General features: G+C 47.2%; 1 protein-coding gene across 8 annotated transcripts in view; it reads left to right on the top strand.

The window, feature by feature from the left end:
* Window positions 1-1,501: 1,501 nt before the first annotated feature.
* Window positions 1,502-23,579, top strand: part of PIK3CB (phosphatidylinositol-4,5-bisphosphate 3-kinase catalytic subunit beta) — an 89,092-nt gene continuing 67,014 nt past the window's right edge. For 2 of the 8 annotated variants that reach the window (XM_085587524.1, XM_031505654.3), the window contains exons 1-2: window positions 3,904-5,247; window positions 21,748-21,916. The gene's annotated coding sequence lies outside the window, so the exon portion shown is untranslated. Of the gene's footprint in view, window positions 1,647-3,903; window positions 5,248-21,747; window positions 21,917-22,979; window positions 23,131-23,579 lie in introns of those variants that run through there. The other 6 variants (XM_085587527.1, XM_085587532.1, XM_085587525.1 and 3 more) reach the window with 5 other exon arrangements.

Below are 23,579 nucleotides of genomic sequence, written 5' to 3' on the forward strand. Positions count from 1 at the left end.
GCACTGAGGATCCCTAAAGCACACCCATGTGCAAAGAGAGGAGCCTGGAAAAAGAAATTCCAGGAGGAGGGTGCTTCAGGTTCCTTTGTTCTATGACACTGTTTTTTCTGCCCTGCTCAGAACCTTATTTGTAGCTAGCACAGCTGTAGGAAAGGGTCCAGAGTTGCTACTGTTCATTGCAAGTTATTGCCCACACCATGCATTAAAAGAATGTCAGGCTTCAAAAAGATAATGTTGCCATGCTTTTAGCATATATTCCAACTTTGCAGATTTGAAGATTCTCATTAAACCTTTTTTGCAAGTACTGAAATTGACAAGAGATCATTAACACAAGTTACTCTGCTGCTGAGCACCACTCTTGTTGCTTATGGCAGACAATAAAATAAGAAAACAAGATTCAGCTTGCGCTGTGGGATGTTCCAGGCCTCCTACTAGGGTATTTTTTGGATTCAGGCTTTCCTTAGAGACCATGCTTGCTTTTGGTTCAGCAGCTGAGGCCACTCTTCCTGTGGGGTTTGCTCAATGCCCTCCTTTTAGCTTTCTAGTTGCCCCATGTTTGCTGGCAGATGCCCTGGCCTCCCCCCAGAATCCAAGCTGCAGCCTGCAGGAGCTTTACCCCCTGACACGTGTCCACCTGAGATGACTGGATTTGCATGTCTGTCACCATGGCACCTGAAGTTACAGCTTTTGATTTGTCAGAACACCATCTCCCAAGCAGTGGCCTGAAACTGGGGAAGGCTGGCACAAGGTGCCTGAAGTGCAGAGGAGAGTGAAGGCCTTTTTTTGGCTGGAGGTCAGCCAGACATCTGTGTGGGCAGTGGGCAGTGGTTTCTGCTGTGCATTAGAGCTGGCTTGGGCAGGGCAGAGCATCCCCTGATGTGCCTGTGGGATGCCCCTGTCTGCCTGCGGGCCGGCAGGGCTTTCCACAGCAGTTTCTGTGGCAGCTGTGGTGTTTGTGAGGAAGGCAGGCTCCGCGGCTGGCTGCCTGGCTGAAGGCCATGCTGGGAGCTGACCGAGGAGGAGGAGGAGAAGGATGGGAGAAAGCAGTGCCCTCGGCTGGCTGTGGCAGACCCGGGCCCTGCATCCCCCACATTACCTGCTGCTTTCCAGGCAGCTTCTCTGGGGGAACAAAGGCTGGCATGAAACAAAGCAGCAGATTTATTGCGGTAATCACTTTTCGTCATAGAAAGAGATAAAGGAACAGCTGGGTTAACATTTGGCATGACTCAGTATTTCACTACCAAGTGCAAAGTCATGGCTGAAAAGATTATGCTTGCAAACTGAGGGGGCTGCTGTTCCTCTGCCTGGGCAAAAGGTACAGTGTGGCTCTGGGGTACTGCCAGGCTGTGCGTGGCAGTGGCTGGTGGCAGTGACAGTGGCTGGTGGCAGTGGCGGTGGCAGTAGCAGGTGGCCGGTGGCAGTAGCAGGTGGCAGTGGCCAGCGGTGTCCCGGGACGTGGCAGTGCCCGGGGAAAGGAGGAGCTGTCCGGGCGGCAGGGGAGGGCAGCGGGCCGTGCGGGGCGCCCAGCCTGGCAGGGTCCGCGGGCCGGCTCCGGTCGGGCCGGGGCGCAGCGGGACGAAGAGGCGGTGGCGCCGGGGCGGGGCGGGCCCGGCCTGTCGCTGCGAGGCTGCGGAAGGCACGGCCCGGTAGGAGCGCGACTCGCGTTGTTGCTTTGCTGCTTTTCTGACCTCCCCCGAGCCCTCCGCAGGAGCGGGAGCCCCGACGGAGCCCGCCGGCCCTGACCAGGGCCCGGCCGAGGCTGCGGCACCGCCCGGAGCTCCCTCGGAGCTCCCTCGGCGCTCCCTCGGAGCTCCCTCGGCGCTCCCTCGGAGCTCCCTCAGCGCTCCCTCAGCGCTCCCTCAGCGCTCCCTCGGATCTCCCTCGGCGCTCCCTCGGAGCTCCCTCGGCGCTCCCTCGGCGCTCCCTCAGCGCTCCCTCAGCGCTCCCTCGGAGCTCCCTCGGCGCTCCCTCAGCGCTCCCTCGGCGCTCCCTCGGCGCTCCCTCGGAGCTCCCTCGGCGCTCCCTCAGCGCTCCCTCGGATCTCCCTCAGCGCTCCCTCGGCGCTCCCTCAGCGCTCCCTCGGCGCTCCCTCGGCGCTCCCTCGGATCTCCCTCGGATCTCCCTCAGCGCTCCCTCGGAGCTCTCTCGGAGCTCCCTCGGCGCTCCCTCAGCGCTCCCTCAGCGCTCCCTCGGAGCTCCCTCGGCGCTCCCTCAGCGCTCCCTCGGAGCTCCCTCGGCGCTCCCTCGGAGCTCCCTCGGCGCTCCCTCAGCGCTCCCTCGGAGCTCCCTCAGCGCTCCCTCGGAGCTCCCTCGGCGCTCCCTCAGCGCTCCCTCAGCGCTCCCTCGGCGCTCCCTCGGCGCTCCCTCGGCGCTCCCTCAGCGCTCCCTCGGAGCTCCCTCGGCGCTCCCTCGGCGCTCCCTCGGCGCTCCGCTCCCTGCCGGCTCCTGGGGCCGGACGCGGGCGCGTCCCCTCCCTGTCGCTGCTGGCGCTTTCCGTGCTGTGAAGAACTCCCCAGTCCCACTGCAGCGGCAGCTTCCCAGTCCTAGGTGAATCCCCACTCCCTAGGCTGCTTCTGGGGTCTCTTTCCCTTTTCGGGGTGAGGAGATGAGGAGTTAGGATTGAATAAGATCAGATGCCACTGCATCAGAAAGAAACCAGAAAAAAAAAAAAAAAAAAAGAAGCAGAAGAAAGAACAAAAAATGAAATTAAACCAAGCAAGGAGATGTGACTACAGTGGCTAATTTACCAGAAAGCAAACAGAGCCTCCCGTTGGGAAACTTTCAGACCTGAGCGAGGCCAGGCAGCCGCTGGGAGTGGGGAAGTGTGGCTGGCAGCGTGTCTGAGGCTGGCACCTCCTGCCCGCCAGCATGTGTCAGACCGCTTAGTGTTCATGACAAGAATTCACCAATTAAGCAACATTTCATCTTTTTTTCCTGAAATGTTTTCCACATGTGCTGTCCTAAAGAGCAACCTCAAATACCTCAATGATGTAAAACATTGATGTTGTCTGTCTTCCTCAGCGAGGTGCTTTCCTTAGCTGTGATTCATCACCCTGTTTTTCTTTTCCAATTAAGCTGCTCACTTAGAGCACTGAGACAATCAGTGTCTCATCCTATGAGCTGGGTTCAGCATTATCAGTGACTTTGTCCTTCAGAGTGGTTTCTTGGTAGACCAGAGGTGTTTTCAGTTTCAGGCTATTGTATTTTACTGGCAATTGTGACACGAGGGAGGTCAGTGATCTGGTAAAGCTGGAGCAGACTGGGAGGGGTCTGATAAGAGTGGAGCCTTGATTGCAAATGCTTGTGGGCTCTTGGGTTGCTTCTTGGAGCCTTCACATCCCCTCAGAGAGCTCAGGCAGTTGCCGAGGAATCACGTTTTGCTGCTAGGGCTGTTCATTGCCCTCAGACCAGAGTCGATATTGAAGGCTTACATGCAGTGCTCCTGTAAGAGTTTTTGTTCATTACACATGAGGGTCAGTGAGCTAATCTTTGACATTGTCAGAGCATTCCCAGGGAGCTCAGCCCTTCTGAGCAATGAGTGGCCAGATACTGGAGCTGAGATGCTTGAAGAAGGGCAGAATCCCCTTGCAATTCCCAAGCGTGGAAGGAGTCTGGCCATGGTGGGTATGGCTGCTGTTATTGGAGCCTCCAGTGTCCTGCTCATTCTGCTTTTCTGAGTGGCACTTCAGGAGTGCCCACAAATGGTGAAGAACAGACATGATCACCAAATATATTATTTTGCAGAAAAATTTAAAGACAAGTGCATTATTTTTGTCAACATTTGTAGTAGACTTTCTAAAATGGTGAATACTTTTGATTGACAGCTTTGACTCAGCCGCAGCCTGGCTTCCCTGGCCAGGCTGCATCTTCCCAGTGGTGTCATCACCTCCCCTCTGAGTGATCTCACACCTCGTGGGAGGTGTGCTCTGGCAACTGAACCACAGCTCCAGTGAGGCACCACTTCAAAAACAACGTTTTGTTGAAAACAAAAACATAGTAGGTCTTGGTGTTTTTAGAAATTAAATACTAGACCAAGTGAGGGCCTTTAATGGGAAGCTTTATGTTTTCCACCCCCCAAGGAGAAAGACACAATTTTCAATAGAAAAACACCATGAAGGGATTTTTTTTACTATCCCTGGGCAGCAGTTCCTAAAATCCAGTATTAGTGGAGGGATGAGGAATGAATGCAGTCAGTCTTGTCCATTTCTTGCCGTGACACCATCCATGAGTGAAGCACTGACTTGCCACGTTGTCCTGATGGGGCACTCTCTTCCCTAGGAGTGGGTGGATGTGTAAAACTTTCTGCTTTGCCCCAAAAGTCTGCATGCTGCAGGTGGATACTGCAGTCCTTTCATGCCTCAGTGGATTTGGTGCTGTTTGCACACCAGTTGCCCAGTTCCTAGGCTAGCAGAGCAGTGAGCAGTCAGGTTCATTTCTCACACTCTTGAGGTCTGTATTGGAGTTTTTTGGCTGTGGAAGTTCTGCAGGGATGCTGTGTGCTGCCCCAGGTGCTGTTTCCAAGGAAAAGCGCCATGAATGGGTTCCAAACTTGATAACCATGAGTGTCCTGTTCTACATAGTGGATTTTATTTCTTCCTTGTGTAGTGGTTGTCTAACTTGGCAATGAATTTTAGCCAAATATTTCTGGCTTGTCCTTCGGGAATCACATTAAAATCTGTCAAACAGTGTGGCTGGGAGCCTTTCTGTGCAGCATCTGGGTATGAGCAGTACAGGAAACAGGATCCTGGCAGAAACAAACCTTGTCTCTGAAACATTGTGGTTTCTCTAATGAGATCAGTTTGCCACCTGCATATCTCTGGGGTGTGACTATTTTAGAGATTTTGCAAGCATATAAACAACCTTCCTCCCTTCCATCTTTTGCTTTATTCTCCATTTCCTTCTCTTCCTCTCCGTCCTCTCTCACAGTGTTGTGTCCTTGCAGACGCTCCTTATTGCTGGTTTGAGGTGAGCATTGTTTCACAGCTATGAAAGAGCTTGCGTGTGAGACAGAGGCCTCAGGATTTCACAGCACCCCCTGAGCAGCACCATCAGCCAGGCTTTGCAGCACCCTGGTTCTCATCTCTGACTGCTGAGTGTTGGTGGTGGCTCAGCAGAGCTCAGCTCTGGAACCCTGACTGCAACATCAGATCTGCTTCTCGAGGTCATGAGCACAGTGGACTTCAATGAAGAGCTGTGAACAGTGAGGCTGAAATTCCCCATTGAGTCTGTGATCCAGGAACTCACAGGGTAATGTTGTTATTTCTTATTACCTTTCATGGAAATTGCTCAGATATAAGGAATTTATGTCGAAGGCCTAAATATTTGGGATTACACTTTATATTTATTGTCAACAGTCAAAACAACATTGGCACTGAACTTCTGTGGGAAGGTTGTGAACTATTAATTATTTTCAGTCTACTTGGCATAACATGAAGGATTATTAACATAACCAGTCTTACAGGTGATGATAAATTCAACAAGCATTATTTCTACTTTTTTAAGAGGTTGGTTTTTATTCTTATTAATCTTTCACATAGATGCCTTATTCCAGCTGACAAAAATTCCTTTTAGAGCAGACCTAAACCTTGTAATTTGCCAGGAAGTTAAGATATTTATTTAAGATAATTTTCCTCTTAATTTAGCAACCAGGGTTTTCCTTTTATCTTGTAAAAAGAGAAACATTGTGACATTACCTCAGTTCTGCAGACCTAACATTAAATTCTGTTTTACCAATCTATCTTAAGGGGAAGAACTTGTCTGTTAAATCTTTGTCTTCTCCTTCAATTAAGCACTTCCCTAGTAGGCCAGGAGGAAAGTAGTTTTCAGTTGTTTCTATATATTTACCTTCAATATTGAGTGTAGCACCCTGAATCACAGAGGTCAGCCTGGGAATGGCCGTGAGGCTGGTGAAGGGCATGTGCAGATTTTGGATTGCTGCTCTACCTGCAGCCTCCCGTGCAGGTTCCTGACAGCTGACCTGGTGCTGGCAGGGCAATGGGAGCACTGAGCTGGGAGCAGCTGAGGTTCTGTGGCTCTGGCTGTGCTCTGGATAATGTGTATGACTGTCCTGCTGGAGCACGGCATCCAGGCTGAAATGAAAGCCCAGCTGAGTGACCTTGCTGGTTTTACTGCCTCCACTGCATGTGTTCAGGGCATTTCCAAGCATGGACTGCTTTGCTGTGCAGTACAAAACCATGCTGACTCCAACAGTGTCCTGTGGGCTCAATGGCATTTCAAAATGGAGCAATGAAATATAAATTCATGTGAAAGCAACATGCCAATGCAAATACCTGTTATATTGACTGAAATGTATATGTGAGAAAAGTTAGCCTTCTAATAATCTAAATAGAGAGAATTTGTGTGTGTGTGTGTGTAGGAAAGAAAAAATTGTCAGTGTTATTTTTATTAACAGTAAGTATATTTATCTTTTTCCCCGGTGAGCAAGTGTTGAGTGTGTACTTGTAGTTAAAGGAAATTAATCTGGTTTTGCTTGTTACCCACTTTGTCTGGCACCTCAGAGAGTGAGGGTCACTTTCTATGGTTGGAAGTACTCAGGCTGTTTTTATACTGGGAGCACTGCTCTTCTGGTGACAACACACCTTTCAGTACCCCACCCTGATAGCTCTTTTATCACTGACTTGCTGGACTTCCCCTAGTCTAAACAAAGCTTTGGTGCTACTATGTGTGTTAGTTGTTTTTGTTTGAGACACAATGTTTTTTTGGTTTCTCTGAGAACTGCCCTGTGTCTTTCTTCTGATACAGATGGTTTTGTGGTGCTTGATGTCATCCAATCACAGCATCACAGGATGGTCTGGGATGGAAGGGACCTTTCAGAACCTTAGAGATTATCTAGTTCCAACCCCCCAGCCATGGGCAGGGACAACTTCCACTAGACCAGGCTGTTAAAAAAATGAAATGAAATGAATTTAATTTAAATTAAATTAAACAAATAAACTATCGTGAAAAATACTGTTTATACTAAGCTGAACTTAAGCACAGCCCTAGTGCTCAGAGCAGAGTGCAGGACATACCCTACAAGCACCTGTGTTATCTTCACCTGTCTCTAAGTCTTTTGGCTTCAATTAGACAGACAGAAATGTGTAGCAATGCAAGTAATTGCTTATATCCCTCTTTTCAACATGCCTCCACAATTACAATGCTGCAGACAAGTAAATGTCAAAAAGAAATGCCTATTTCTTTTCTTGACTTTTAACTGAAGTAACATTTCAATGGCAAAGAAATATCCATCCTGGCATTCATCTTTTGTGGTGTGGTCCAGTGAGTAACAGTGTAAACTGTATTTAAACATAGCAATTACAGAGAACAAAGGGATGGCTGAGGGAAGCTGGACATGTCTATGCACATTACCCGGCTCTTTCAGAAGGCAGCTGCGTGTCCTCTTAACTTTGGTTCCTAAAATACAGATTGGGATGAGTTTCCTTTGCGCTAATGCTCAGCTTGCAGCAATGGCTGCTTCCTCAGAAGGGCTCAAACCATCCTCGACACTGTAGGGAATTTTCTTAGGAATGACCTAGTGACTTCCTAAAGTCCCCTCTCAGTTTTTTTACTTACATTCTTCTTTTCAGATTTTCAGCTGCCTGTTTTACTTACTCTGTGAGACAGGAACACGGAAATCCCATTTTTCTTTCCCCAGCTGCACAGCCAGTGTGTTACAGTTCCACCTGTGCTGGCGGGGATTTCCTGTTTTAGAAGATTAATTGGAGTTGAGAAATTCTGAGTTCCTCTAAAAGAAACGATTTTTCTTTCCTGTGTGGAAGGGAGATTGCAGTGTTCTGAGGCTGTAAACTTGTTTAGACCCACTGATGTAGTAATTGGTACCAGTTAGAGATACTGGCTGGTTTCAATTCTGTTCTGTGACATCAATGTAAATCTAAGCAGCTGCTGTTGCTCTCTTTATCTCTTTAGAGGTGGTTGTTCTTGCAGGAAGAGTTTTTTTGTCCAGCCAGAAGTTTGTCTCTTGCCCTCCCTTCTCTCTGAGTCAAAAGGCACTATCTGTATTGTACTGTATCTCCAGAAATTATTGCCCTGGTTGACTTCAAAACCTTAATCCTGCAAGCAGAAGTGGTTTCTACCATACTTCCCAGTTTGGATGGCCCTAAGGATTCACGTGCAAACAGTTTTCACCTGTTTTATGTCTTCTTTTTTCCTCTTTTTTTTTTTTCCCCTTTTTCTTTGCCCCTTGTTGAGGTGGTCAAATGACCAGCACTTCTGCCTCACCCACTTAGCTTATCCTGCTCTAGTTCCAAAGCCAGAGGGTGAGGAAATGGCCTTTTTGCTTGGGAATTTTGATTTGCGAGTTTTTTGTTACATGCCACATTAAATTGCTTGTTTCTTGCCTTGCTGTGAAGTGTATTTGAACATCACTTGTTAAGGAGGGCTGGAGTCTGGCTTCATGCTCACTTTGCTTCTTTGGGGGAGGCAAGATGGGACATTCACAACTGGCAATTCCCAGATTTCCAGAGTGGCAGATCTCAGGCTGTTCATCTCTGAAGCCAACACAAGTGAGCCCAGAGTCATGGAGCAGGATGTGCAGAGAGGGGTGACAAGGGACAAGGAGGGACAAGAGGAGGAAGAGGAATAAAGGGGACAGTGTGTCATCTAAAATGAATAGGAGAACATGGGGAAACAGGAAGGAGTTCATGAGGGATGTTGAGGTTTCTGATCTTGTTTCTAATTTAGGCATGAGCTATAAAAATGTATGTATTCATATATTTCTCATATGACTTGCTTTGAAGGCTAGTAAGATTCTCCATGAATAAAACTCTTTGTTCCTCTCTCTGACCTGTCTCATTTAATCTTTTCAAACAGTTACCATTTAGCAGCAACTGTAAGAAGATATTTGAATTGGTCTTCTGATTCCACCCTGGCCCCCAGAACCAACACAGCAGTCAGAGGTTAATGAGAGCTGGGAGAAATAAACAATTTGGGTTGTGTGTGCCACAGATGCAGAACCTGCTGGAGATGGCAGGGCAGCAGAATGAGGGGTGGTCCCAATGGACTTTCAACAGACCCCATCAAACCCAGATGTGGCATTGTTGCCTTGAGACTACCGTGGATTTGAGACTAAGAAAGAAAGCAATTCTTAATAAACACTTGGGAAATACTATTCAATAGATTTTATTTTTCCTCCCCCTTCTGTTTCACGTCAAGGTGGAATTTTGGCCACAAACCAGACTTTTGTGGGTTTTTTTCCACTGTGTACTTAATCTCATGTCGTTTTAAGGAATTAGATTAAAATATGTCAGCTTAGCTAAAGAACATTTTTTTCATTTGATGTAACAAAAATAATTTGATAATTATTTCAAAATTCTTGCTGACAAAAATTGGAAAAATAATTTGACAAATGACCTCTGCTAAATACCTTTGCAAAGGTCACACTCAGCCAGTTTGGAGGAAAAGCATGGAAAGAAGTTGAGCTAAGGTAGTTCTTTAATAAATTTTCCTTTAATATCATTAACTGGACATCAGATAGGGAAAAAAAAGGACAGCAAAAAGATGAATTGGAAACTTTGGAAAATCATAATTAACTAGATGGAAAGACCATAAACAGATGGCATGAAGTGGAAAAGGGCAAAAGGCACAGAAGCCAACATATGCTGGGGGGCAGACTGGCTTGGAAAGATTGACTCAGCAGGATTTCTGTGTGTGTGAGGTTACAGGTGGGGGTATGTGGGAGCAGCCACTGCAGACCCAGAGTGCCAAACACAGCATGATTTTCCGGGCATTAAAAAGGCAGGTTGCTAATTAAGACACTCGGTGTCTGTCAGAAAACCTGCATGAGGCAAGCACAGTCACTGGGAGCTGGCAATGAACCTACCATGCATAAACCTGCCAGGCAGTGATGCCAGGCAGTGATGCCATGCAGGGATGCCAGGCAGGGATGCCATGCAGGGATGCCATGCAGGGATGCCATGCAGGGATGCCAGGCAGTGATGCCATGCAGCAATGCCATGCAGCGGTGCCATGCAGCGGTGCCACGCAGCGGTGCCACGCAGCGATGCCATGCAGCGATGCCATGCAGTGATGCCATGCAGGGATGCCAGGCAGTGATGCCATGCAGCAATGCCATGCAGCGGTGCCAGGCAGTGATGCCATGCAGTGATGCCACACAGCGATGCCATGCAGCGATGCCATGCAGTGATGCCATGCAGCGATGCCATGCAGTGATGCCATGCAGGGATGCCAGGCAGTGATGCCATGCAGCAATGCCATGCAGCGGTGCCAGGCAGTGATGCCAGGCAGTGATGCCATGCAGCGACGCCATGCAGCAATGCCATGCAGGGATGCCATGCAGTGATGCCATGCAGTGTCCATTGTAGTGTTGTCCTGCAGCAGCCTCCAGTGACCCTGCTGTGTTTGGGTAGCAGCACCCAAAACCTGTCCCTGATGTGCAGAGCAGCCATTTACCATGACACACTGCAGTGTCACCTGGAGCAGCACATCCCATCGGCCCGAAAGGCAGGGACAGAGCCCGTTTTTGGGTAAGGCCAGGGAGCAGCAGTGGTGCTCAGCTGGGCTCACTGCAGGCAGTGCCACAGGTGCTTGGGCAGGTGTGTTTGAGAGGTAAGAGTGAGTCAATCATCTCAAAAGGATTTATTTAAAAACTTTTTGCCCCAGACAAGAAGTGCAGCATGGGACACGGGCTTGTTCTCTTAAGCTACGCTGCAGAAGCCCTGGCAGGTACATCAGAGCAGGGTGTGGAGAAACCAGTGTTCAGAGTCCCACGTGCTGCAAGGGACAGCCCCTGCAGGAGCTGTCACCGGCTGCAGGAAGAAACACAAAGCTGCTTTTGTTGAGTCTCCCTGCATTATCATTCTAATTCGGCATTTACACAGTCCAACAGCCCCACTTCTGTCAGATACTAAGTAATTAGGATCTGTTCACATTTTTTTATCTTTTGAGGGAGGCTATCATCTGATCTTTACCAGCTTGAAATAACCAGCTTTTTAATAGAGTTCGTATGGCCAAGGCCACTATGGAACTGCATGACTGTTCCCCCAGCTGTTGTTGGAGGGGATGGAGAAAAGAGAAAACAGTAAAACAAAACCGTGCTGTTTTTCAAGGCATATTTTATGGATAATTTAGCTGAGCATCATCAGTTCTTAGGTTTGAAAATTATTAAGCCACAAAGTGTAATATCATGTTCTTTGATAGCAAACTTGACGTGCTGGAACAGGACCTTGTTTTTCATATCTGAGTGTATTTCTTTTTAAGATATATCTGTGATAATGACAATTTAAGATGTGACTAAGATTAAAAGAGGTGAAGTATGCATCTCTCTAATACTTTATTCTGACTTTGTCTGAGGAATATTTAGCATAAGAGCCAATATTTAAAGGTTAAATAAACATCTTTAAGTTAAAGTATCAAAGGAAAATACTATTGTTTAACAATAGTGTTTTAAGAGGTTATTTTGGATCTGTTATATGAAGGAATTAGCATAGGATGGTCTGGAAGTTTATAGGTGCTATTTCATAAATTGAGACTTTTTTCACTGGGATGTAGAGATTTCTTTTCCTGAACTGTTCCAGGTATTTGCTCTGTTGTTAATGGTGCTTCAGAACAAAGGTGCTTGAGAGCTGGTACTTGATACTTTTTTTTGCTGTTTTGAAACACCTGTGTAGTCCTCACTGTAACTGAGTCACCGTAACTGAAAATTGCACTTGACAAAAGGAACTCTAAATGTAGTTTAATGGCACAGTAAGGATGTCCTTGAAGTTTCAGTTTCAATGACTGAGTGCTGGTGTCCATTGAGTGGAGCACTAGAAGGCTAGGAATGATTTCTGTAGGACGCTCTCCTGTGATGGCCTCACGTCACAGCCCAGCTTCAGGAGCTGTCGCAGGGTGAGGCCTAGGTGGATCCCTGAGCTGACAGAGGTATGCCCAAGTGCTCTGCTCCAAGACGTGTGGGTGAGCACACAGCAATAAGGATGCAGACCTGTGTGCAGTCAGGTATGGAAGCATTCCCATATGCCAAATGTCTACAGCCTGTCATCACCATCCAGTCTTGGCCTTCCAGCTGGATGGGCATGTTCCCAGCTCCTGGTGGGATGTGGGATATCTGCAGAGAGGGCTGGGAGGCTGCTGCTGCCAGACGCTGCTTCATGGTGTGTGACACAAACTTATGGTGTGTGACAGGCTGAGGTCTGGCATTTCTTGCTGTACGGAAAGCCAAACTGCTGTGAAGTTGGAGGAGGTGTGGATTATCCTCATCTGTATGTGTGTGCAATGTGCACACCAAGGAGTCCTCTCAGGAAAGCCCCTCCTGGCTCTGTATGTCCTGCTTGATCCCACCTGCTGCTGCTGTGGAGGCTGTGGCAGATGCCTGCCTGTTCCCCCGGTCCTCTTCCCCCATGCCTGTCCAGGCAGGAGCTGGGTAGCACAATTCTGCTTTGGGTGGGTGGAGGGGAAAAAGGACAGTGCAAAAGCATTTCCTTTGCTGTCATCACATTCCTCTCTGCACCAGGAATTTATACCTGAGCTTCAGTGCCCTTAGTGCTCTGGATGAAAAATAAAGAGCTTTTCAGGTGAACTTTTCAGATCTTGAGAGGTCTAAACACCACTGGTCTTTCTGAGTATCTGCTTAGTTCTAACATTTTTAGAAGTCTGGAAATCAGTAATTTTATTAGTCTTTCATCAAAAAAGGTTATTTCCCAGCATAAAGAAGAATCAAGGCTGCAGTGAGTTACCCTTTCCTAGGAAAGCAGCAGTGGCTGCCCAAAGTTTTCTCCAAAGGTGTTTTTGGAGGGTTTGGTCTTTCCAGTAGTTCTTCTGTGAGGGAACTAAAAGCAGCAGGGAGTAGCATTTGGAAACCCTTCTTCAAATTGCTCCTTGCTGAGCACTGGCATTCCTGTGATAGCTGTAATGCAGTCATTACCCATCTCCGGAGCAATCTTCTGAGCAGGACGGGCTCCTTCTTGCATGGGTTTTGCTTTCTGCCTGTCCTGATTAGCCCAGACAAAAAAACCAGCATGTATCAGTTCCTGAGAAGTGCCCAGCAGTTGTCGTGTAACTGTGACCTGATTTTGCCACAGTAGGTGTAATCCCAGTTCCCATGCTCTCCGTGGTCTTTGAGCAGTCACTGGTGCTGATGTTGCAATTGTCAGACAGAGATGGGAGGCCTTGCTGGTGGGAGCTGGGATGTTGCCATTCCTTCTCTTCCAGATGTGTGAGATCAGGCACAAAAGGCTGCTGCTGTAAGCAGGGGGCAGAGAAGGCTTGGAGGAGGTTGTTCACTGGCATTTCTGCTTTCCATTTATTGCCCAAACAGGAGCATATTTCTTATTAATTTCAGTGACCTGGATTTAAATAGTGTTTCGTGCTGCTGGTGTCAGATCCTCAGCTAGGCTGCAAGTTCAATTGCCAGGAAAACAATTACGGAAAGGAACCAATCCAACTCAATCCACAGCTCTCAGCCCCATGCAGTTAACAGACATCAAATGAAATAATTTATACTTGGAAAAAGTTATAGAAAATCCATGAGGTTATGTGGTAGTAGCTCTCTGGCCACAGAGAGCAACACACAACTTTCCCAGATATTGTCCTGGCGAAGGCTGTGAGAAGATTAGAGGAAAGAATGATACATAATTCTTATCTTTACTTGTTACACTTGTAAACATGTAGAATGTGTTATGAAGATTTGTTTAGCAAAGGGTAGTTTCTTAATTAACTAATAGTGATAGTGTTTGGATTCAAGGACCAATTGGGTCCACTTGTATTGTGACTGTAAGGGCAATAGGTCCTTGATAAATATAGTATAATAGAGTGATTGATCAGCCTTCTGAGAATCATGGAGTCAATACTAATTATTACCCCTTCAGGAATGCCATGTTACAACAAGGTTACCTTCTTACATAACAGCTCTGGTCAAACTTATTGCCCAGGAATTTTTCAGAGTGGAATTTGGTGTTGTTCCCTGGGAGTTCCTTGGATACTTGACCCTAGGTCAGTCTCTCCTACAGAAAACCCTCTAAATACCAGTGGAAAATCCCATAAATTTCCTTGGGCAGTCCTCCCTTGGGTCTAATGATTCTCAGTCTCATGGAGGTGATTCAAGAGCCCATCTGCATCCCAATGGTATGATTAACCATGTCCCCTTTTGGTCAGTTGGCTCAGAACTGCCTTTGCCCCTGTTGTGGAGTGTCCCAGACAGTAAAGCAGATTGAAAATATAACAAATTGAAAAGAGCTGTGGGTCCCCTTGGGAAAAGATGTGAAAACACATATTCTCAAAATTGGGGTGGGGAACACTGTTGGGCAATGCACGACAGGAAGACAAGGCTCGTATAAAACATCCTTGGTGGGAGAGAAAACCCCCAGCTTGCTCCCATTGGAATTTGTCATCTGTTCCTGAGAGTATTACCAGAAGGGCAATTCTCCTGAGGCACCAGCCTTCCCCAGTGGATGGTGAGGCCAGTCAGAGGCTTTCAGAGAAGGCCATCTCTGAGAGGGCTGAGTTTTCAAGAGGTTTAAAATCTACTCTGGAGATGGGGCACGAGGAAGATTACCAGCCAACCTTTGGTGGGAAGTGCCTCATTAATAATAAGCTTTAGGTGCAGGAAAATTGAGGAAGATGTTTTTCCATTATCACAGGGGGGAAGCAATACCAGTTAAGGCAAGGCTTGCAGCAGAAACATTTACTGGAAGTGTTTACATGTTACTTAATACCTTGACATGCATTATTCAACTTGTGTAATATCAGCTGGGGTGGAGCAGGGAAGAATGACTTTGGCAGCAGAATTTGTTTGCTCCCTATGGAATATTTTCCTGGTGGTAGCTACCTTCTTTGGCCATGAGATACATTCCAGGAACAGAAAAAGTGTTCTTGAGCCACATTTTTATGAGCTGCTGGAATGTGCTCTGTTGTGAAGGTGACCTAGCCTTGTCCAGATGTCTGCTTCTTCTCTGAGCACTGCCACCGTGTCAGTCTTTCTCCAGAGTGGAACAGAACTGCAGAAAAAGCCCCCTGTGAGCCCTCTCCAAACAGGGGACAGGGCACTGAAATGGGTGCACTTCTCCTTCTGGAAATAAACCCCACCTTCCCTCACAGAGGGAGGCAGCAAGTGCACTCTCCTGGGCAAGCCACTTGGGCTGCAGCTCTCCTCGTGTGCCTAGAGGACTTTCTGAACTGCAGCCAAGTGAGCTGTGCCTTTCTGGGGAAAAGGCAGGCAGAGTTCTGCTCACATGAGCAGGCTGCAGGCACACCGTGAAGGAGAGGAGAAGGAGAAATAGGCTGGGGAGCGTGAAGTTCAGCAGGCATCTCTGCTTCCCTCATCCACACAGACAGCAATTTCATGATTCACCTGCTGGATGATTTTGTTTTGCTGACAAAGCTGTGATAAACAAAGACTTGCCATCATTTGCATAGTTGTTTAATCTAAGGGCATGTGACTCATAGAAATGAAACTTTCAACTTGTTGTGATAGACTGCCAGGCAGAGTGGGTGAAACACACAGCTTTTGATTTGGTTAATCAGTACCTGGAAACTTTGTAAAAAGTGATTCAGCACAAAGCTTGAGTTTCCAAAATAGTAAGGCAAGCTTAATTTCTGCTTTTGAAAGGAGTAATAATATACTTGAACTCCTATGCTGCAATATTTTTTTTTTTTTTTGCAATGTCATCTTGCCAGACTTAATAATTTTAATTCTTGTAGACAAAAAATTAGGATGATGCATCTGTAACTTGGAGAAGCTGTCTAAAATATAATTCCTAGAAATAACACGAGTCTTCCTGATTCAGGATGACTGGATCGTCTAGCAATGAAAGGCTAGAAAAATGTATTTTTAAAAATGTACTGGCATTTTAGGAGTATTCCAGGAAACTCTCCTGCACTGATTGTACAGTGCCCATTATAACTGTGCTCTGAAATGTTATTTTTTCCAAGGATGGGACTCAAGGCTCTGGATTATTGGAAGTTCAGTAGAACTTTGAGATTAAATTATTTCTGTCTGCTGCAGCAGGGAACTGAACATTCTTGCTTCTCAGCAATTTCAATGTGTGCTTGTGACTCTGTTTGCACTGATTTATTGTAGGACAGTTTCACAGAAAAATAAACGTTGCCATTAGTTATACATTAGTTAGTATTAGACTTGAAACATTGTTAATAAGACATCTGTAAATGCCTTTTGGAAGCCCATCTGCTATATATATGTATTTTTGGTAGTCCTTTTAAAAATAGAAACTCATCAGTAGTATTAAAATTACAACACAATCACCAGAGGGAAGTTAGAATCTAAGATTTTAGATAGAGATTCAAAATAATAGTCCATTTGTAGTTAGAATTGTTATTTTTGAGGAATGATGATGTATGTAGTTATTTGTCATTTTTTCTAGTGCTTACAGATTTTTTAAATTTCACAGCTTTTGTAGTTTGCCCTGCTGTGTAGGTATAGTGGTGATAAGCAATGAAATTATTATTTTGGTCACATTTTCCATTGGCTAGTGAAATGTTAATGCAGTACCTGTGTCTTATGGCAGCAGCAATATACCACATTTGCTTTTATCTCTTCCTTGGGTTTGCACATCACATGTAACTTGTGTGAGGTGAAGAAAGATTTGTGTTGGAGCAAGTTTTTCTTGATTTGCAAAGTTACATGGTCAAATTCTGAGGTGATGCCCACTGTGCCCTTCAGGTCAGTAAATGTGTTTGATCCAAATGATAACTACATCAGTGTACTTGGAGGGACAAAGACTCTGTTTTCTCTCTTGTGGCAGTTCTGACAAAACAAAGTCTTGCTAACCGTGACTTACACCATTGTGGCTGGACAATGATGTCCTCTAAGAAAACTTGACAAAACATCAGTTGAAGGTCTCCTCAAGGTGAAATTCTGAAATAATACAGTGTTTCATATCCACAGTCATTAAAACGTGTGACAGCCTCAATAGTGTTCCTAATCATTGCTGGTTTTCACAGTTGTCACATCTGCTCTGTTATCAGAATTGCCTTAACAAAAAGGCCAGCTAGAAAATAAATATGCAAAGAGGCTGAGAGAGAGATGGATTTCCTGTAATGAATCTCTTTCTAGTCTTTGCCTCTGGCTGAGAATAGTAATATGCTATTAACCCAAGAGATGTAAAACATGCCGTGCTCTGCTGTGCTTGGAAGGGTGTCAGAAACTCCTCCTGTGAGGATGAGAAGATATTTTATTGCTATTCCAGTTGTTGGTTAGCCTAATCATAGTAAATGTTTCAGAAAAAGGGAACTCCTTGTGAAGGCTGATGTTTGATTTTGGTAATTAGCAGATTGTAAAGAGGGGCTGGTAACACAGATTTGTTGAGGCAGGAGGAGCAGCTGTTACACTTGAAGTGCTGTCTCACACATTACAACCTGCTGGACATTGAAGCCTATTTTTAGTAAAAGAATAAATAAGCTGGCTGTGCCCTACTTTTTGTCAAAATGTGTCATGGGATCTTTGTATTTGATTAGAAAAGTTGGTAGAAATAACACAAGGGAACTCGGTACATCATCTAAAAACTGCCATTGCTAACAATCCAGTTATGTTAATAAAATGTTAATATTGGTTATGAGTTCAGGCCCACAAAGTAGGCAGAGGAAATGTTAGCTGGTGGGAGACTTGTCTGTGTGGGCTGTGAGGTTACACGTGGACAGAAATCCTGTTCTAGTAGGCATTGGCCTTTTGGATGAAAAAATTTGTTTTGTGTTGATGGAACTCTTTTTTGCAAAGCATGTGTTAGGAAACTGGAAAAATGAAAGACTTCATAGAGTTATTTGTATATAAAGGGTGAATATAGCAGGAAAGCCAGTTGGCCACTTCAGGATGCTGTTGATTGTTGTAAAGGCCTTACTCTTCCTAATTCTGAGCAGTTTTTTTAATCTTCACTTGCTGGTACAGATGGAGGTCCATGTACTTAATGAAAAAGCGGTCTTGTAAAGTGTGACCTTACCCAGAAACCAGAACAGATGCAGAAAAAGATACATTGACTATGGTATGGAATTAGTGACAGTAAGTATTTTCAGTCAGTTTCTCTATAGATTAGTGCTATTAAAAATGTGCTGCTCTATTACAATAGAGTTTGCATAAAGCAATCAAAATGCCACCATTTCAAAGTGCCTGCCTAGGAGCTCCTACCCATGGGTTTCTGTGCTTTGGAAGCAATAGGACCATGTGTCTTCTGGCTGTGGGTTTCCATGGTGGGTGGAGGTTCAGCTCCCAGCCCTTCCTGCCACAGCTGCAGCCTCGGGGCAGAGGGACTCTGCAGTTCCCCAGCCAGGGCCAGGTGTGGGGAGCTCCAGGGGAGCTCTGTGGGATCACCAGCACAGCCAGTGCTCCAGGAGAGCCCTGATGGGGTCAGACCTCCCTCCAGCTCAGACCTGCTGTTGCTCACCAGCTCACATAGCTTGTCTGAGCGGGGAAAAGCAGAGAGAGCTGAGCCCAGGAGTTCACAGCAGGGCTGAGTCTGCCCTGGTGGATGCATCAGCTGACTGCTGGTGCTTCTGGTGCAGCACAGCAGACTGGGAGGTCAGGGAGGTTGAGGAAGAGGCCCTGTACTTAAAGTGGCTCGGTATCACTTAAGTTAGGCTTAATATTTTAAAATAAGTGGCCTCAGACATGGAGTTCAGTGGGGGGAACAGAACAGTGAAGTGCCAGGATGGTGCCAGGATGCTGCAGTTGGATTTGAGGGGCTGCTGCAGCTGGCAGAGGGCTTTGCCTCTCTGGTTCCTGTATGCTTTAAGTTCTCAGAAAACTTTTCTAGTGAATTTTACTCATGTTAAATAACTTGGTTTAGCAAAGCACTGTTAAAAGCTGCTTGTTCTCTCTGCAGGCTGTTGTTCCATTAGCCAAAGCCAGCATCCCTTTCTCTGGTACTGCTTGGGCTGGTGGCCACTGCTGCTGCTGCTGCTGCTGCTGCTGCTGCTGCTGCCCCTGCACGGGGCCAGCTGAGACACCAGGGGCAGCTCTTGGAGACAGCCAGGCAGGGCATGGGGACCACAGCACTGCCCGAGCACCTCTGGGGGAGCGTCATGCTCACAGCACTGAGGTGGTGTGTCCTGCTCACAGCATCCAGGTGGTGTGTCCTGCCCACAGCACTGAGGTGGTGTGTCCTGCTCACAGCATCCAGGTGGTGTGTCCTGCCCACAGCACTGAGGTGGTGTGTCCTGCTCACAGCATCCAGGTGGTGTGTCCTGCTCACAGCACTGAGGTGGTGTGTCCTGCCCACAGCACTGAGGTGGTGTGTCCTGCTCACAGCACTGAGGTGGTGTGTCCTGCTCACAGCATCCAGGTGGTGTGTCCTGCTCACAGCACTGAGGTGGTGTGTCCTGCTCACAGCATCCAGGTGGTGTGTCCTGCCCACAGCACTGAGGTGGTGTGTCCTGCCCACAGCACTGAGGTGGTGTGTCCTGCTCACAGCACTGAGGTGGTGTGTCCTGCTCACAGCATCCAGGTGGCGTGTCACCCCACATCCCTCACCATGCCATTAGCACTTCTCCATGCACCCTGAGAGGCCCTGGTGGCAGTGGCCAGCCTGGATTTCTCAGGCTGGGCTGTCTAATGGCTGCAGAGATGGGGAAGCTCCAGGAGGTTAACTTTCATTTATCAGCTGAACTGGTGCAAGACCATAGCATCTTATCCTGTCATACCATTTCTATGTGTTTCAGTATTTTAACCTAGGGCATGAAATCATGTATTGGGAATCTCTTAGCATTTTCCCTACAGGAGATGAAATATAGTCTTTGACAGTTAAATCTGATTATTGGGATTTATTGTACTAAACACATGGTTTGAAATAGTCACAACCAGTATTATTCACTTGTTTAATAACACTATTTAAATTTCAGTGATTAATGACTCTACCTTCCAAATGGTAACAACCTGCTACTTTAGGGAATAGGGGACATATTTTTTCTAGTCTGGATGAAGGAGGGCTTTCAAAGGGGAGATGAAAGTTTTGTTAACAGACAAGCTACTTTTTAAATGTTACAAAGCAAACTGGCTTTCCTCTAGTGACTGCTGAGGAGAGTGACATGTTATTTGTCATACACAAGATGGTTTAAAGCCTTTTATTTGGACAGCAGTAGGCAGCAAGCTGGCAAAGGGATGACCGTGCAGTGCAGTGACCATTATTCTGTCTACTATTGCTCACACAGTTTTGAATATAACTTTTTTTTTTTAAGAAAAGAATTAGTGGTGAGAGATTCTTGTGCCATTCTGTATTCACCAGAAAACATTCCCGGGCTTTACCCAAAGCTCATTTGGTTTGTAGATGTTTCCATTGTATCACAGTTTTGGACAGTAGCAAGTTGCTATAATTTTTTAATTTTTTAAGTTTTCTAATGAATATTTTCTAAGCCCAGTATCTCCTGCCCAGTATTTTGCTGTGTTCTGTATCATTCTTCTTTAGATTTATTCTTTTTTTTTTTTTTCCTTTTCAGAATGGCTTTTTCTGCTTCAGGCCAAACATCTTTAACATGGCATTTCCACTTGCCTTTTTCAATGTCTGGGTCTGCTGTCACAGTTCTGTGATGTTTGCAAATACAGAGACAACCTAGTTCCTTTCTTCTGACCACTGCAGTGACACAGGATTCAAAGAGTGTAAACCCAAAAAACTGAAAATGACACATTTTCAAGCAACCAAGAATGTGCCCTAGGTGTACAGCTGTTTCACATGCAAAGACATGACTCAGATCCAGCCTTTTCAGACAAAGCCCTTTCATTATACTTCGAACACATGCAACAATAGCCTGGGGGGCAGAATAATGGAACATTTGTTGTTTGTGAAGGGGGGGTGGGAAAGCAATCTAAAAATAAGGAAATTGAAAATTAAAATTATATTTGAAGTCTGGTGGGTTTTTTTTGCATTCCACATAGGACATTAAAATGTTTCTTTAAGATGTTTCAAGGCAAGTTCCTTATCCGTGTCACACAGTCTGTAACAACTCCATGTGTGACAAGAACATAAATATCATGCAAGCTGATCAAGTGTAATCTGAAATATCTTAATAACTACTGACTGAGATCTCTTTATTCCCCTTGCTAAATCCTGATATTGTATTTGAAGGCATAAAATAGAAAATGGAAAGGAAATTTGAAATCAGGGATTCCAACCCTGGAGAAAAAATTGGCATGGTCAGATTTCACTGAAATCTATTAACAGAAATTGTCTATACAAGACAGTTTTAAAGTGCCTGGTGCTTTATGTGTGATAGACACCTCAAGGCATCATTACTCAAGTGAAAAAGGTGGCAGTACAATAAACAGGTTTTGAAGGCTCTGGATTGTAGCCCTCTGCTCAGTCCAGTAAGTCATTCACATCATACTTGGCTTATGCTTTGCAAAGACTGCACTGGATCCTGTAGATCAACCACCTAATCTCACAAGATCCAGTGTGAATAGCTCTTTTTCAAGAAACGTTATCAAGCCTTTCCAGTCACAAACCCATTTGTCAGTGAGGCCAACTACTGAGCCAAAGGTTCAGTGTCTAAGCCAAGACTATCCGGAATATTTAATGTCAAAACCACAAGTATCAGAATGATTTGAAAAACTGCAGATCTCGGGCTTTTTACACTACTGGATTTCATTAATGCCTTATTTCTTCAGAAATATATTTCAATTGCAATGTAAACTTTATACAGAAGAAACAAGTGGCTCGACATGTTGAACTAAACATTGTTATGTAGAACACGATCCATTTGTATGAGTGGCACATTTGCCTGATAAACCAGTTTCATTTGAAGTCTACTTTTTTTTTTTTTTTTTTTTTTTTTCAGGAGGAAGGGTGATCAAGGGAAGTTACTTCACTCTGTGGTGTGAGGTAGCAGCATGATGTTCAGGAGCAATGCCTGTGGTACTGAGCAAACTTAAGGAACTGGTTAAAAGCAGGAAGAGGAGCTGTTAATTGACACAGGATAGACAGGCTGTGAAGGCAACCGACACACGGTAGGCAAGATTTCTCATTAACTTCTGCCCTTCCACTGAGATTTGCCTAGAGGTAGCATTTGCATGATCACCATGCAAAAATCCCATTTGCTGAAGTAATAGGGGAGATCATTGTCCTTCCCAGACATTTCCAGTTAATTGATGTTGTGGTTGGTTGGGTGGTTTGTAAAAAACAACAAAACATTTCCTAGATATTTTCTAACCCAAATTTAATGGATTTCTAGTGCCTTGAGAATCGACAAGTGAAGTTGAGGAAGTAAATCCATTCCAGTTTTCAAAACTGGAATAGCTGGAAAAATAAACAGACTAAAATAGACAAGCTTAATGATACAGCATGATTATTAGCATAGGGATGTTAAAATATGCATAATATGATCATACTCTGTGGACAAGGATGTGCTACGCCTCGCCCTGTGTTCATTGAAGGCGGCAGGAATGTTGCTGCTGATTTCAGTGGGTGGGGACGGGCCCGCTGCATGCAAAAGTTGTTTCATTACCGGTTACATTCTACCTTGCCTTCCTTTGATTGCTTCTTTTAAGCCTTAGGAAACCCCCTTTTCCAGGTACTAGTTCCCATGGAATTATTCCTGACCGCTCGGCACCGAGACTCTTGAAATGAGGACGTATCGGTGACTTCATGGGCAAGGCAATAGACTGCTGTAATGGGCTTTTCCAGCTGATTGCCAGAAGGCGCTTCGGGAAAGGTGCTCTAGGACGAGCCTCTGCACCGTGCCTAGGGCGGCTGCCCCTGCTCGCAGCGCGACCGGGGGGTGCGGAAGCGGCTCCGGAGCGCTGCGAGTGCGAGCCGCTCCCGGGGAGCGCCGGGTGGCGGAAAGCGGAGCTGCGCGTCCGTCCGCGGCCGGCGGAGCGCTCCCGGAGCGCCAGGGGCGGCTCGCCAGGTGCTCCGCCGCCCGGCCCGCGGCAGGCCGGGGAAAGGCGACCCCGGCCCTGCCGCCGCCACCCCCAGCGCCGGCCGGAGGCGCGGCCGGCCCGGCCCTCCGGGGAAGGGGAGCGGCCGCAGGGGCGGGGACGCGCCGCGCCATTGGCCGCCAGGCGCGGTTCGATAGCGAAAGCCCGGCCCGGGTTGGCGGCGGCGGCCCGAGGGCGAAGCCATCGCCTTGGTAACCCCGGCGGAGCGAGCGCTCCCCGCTGGCTCCAGCGCCGCCGCGCTGGCTGGGGCGGCGCGGACACGGCGGCGGCCGCTGCCCGGGCAGGTGGGCGTGCGGGGCGGCCAGGGGGGCGAGCACGGGGCCCTGCGGGGCGAGCAGGGGGGCCTGCGGGGCGAGCGGGGCTGGCCGTGCCCGGGCTGCGCTCCGAGCACGCCGGGACGGGGCGGACCGGCGGCACCGCTCGGTGTCGGTGTGGCCGCGGCGGGGCTCCCCTCGCTGCCGGCCCGCTGCTGGCGGTGCCTCCCCGCCGCGGGCGCCGAGCTGCGCGGGAAGAGCGCTCCGATCCCCTCCGCTCCGCTTGCGACACCGCGGTTGCTCAACTGCGCGGGCGGCCCCGCGCCCTCTCCGCGCCGGGGAAGGTTCCGGAGGGACGCGGCCGTTTGGGGCGGAAAGGGGCCCGGGGCGGCCGGCAGGGCCGGGCTGGGCTCGGGGCTCCGGGCGGGCGCCTTTGTGCCCCACCGCGCCGGCAGCGGCCCCGCAACAAGTGCCCGGCG

Source organism: Lonchura striata, chromosome 9 (assembly GCF_050655825.1).
Source record: "Lonchura striata isolate lonStrDom1 chromosome 9, ASM5065582v1, whole genome shotgun sequence".
NCBI classification, from domain to species: Eukaryota; Metazoa; Chordata; class Aves; order Passeriformes; family Estrildidae; genus Lonchura; species Lonchura striata.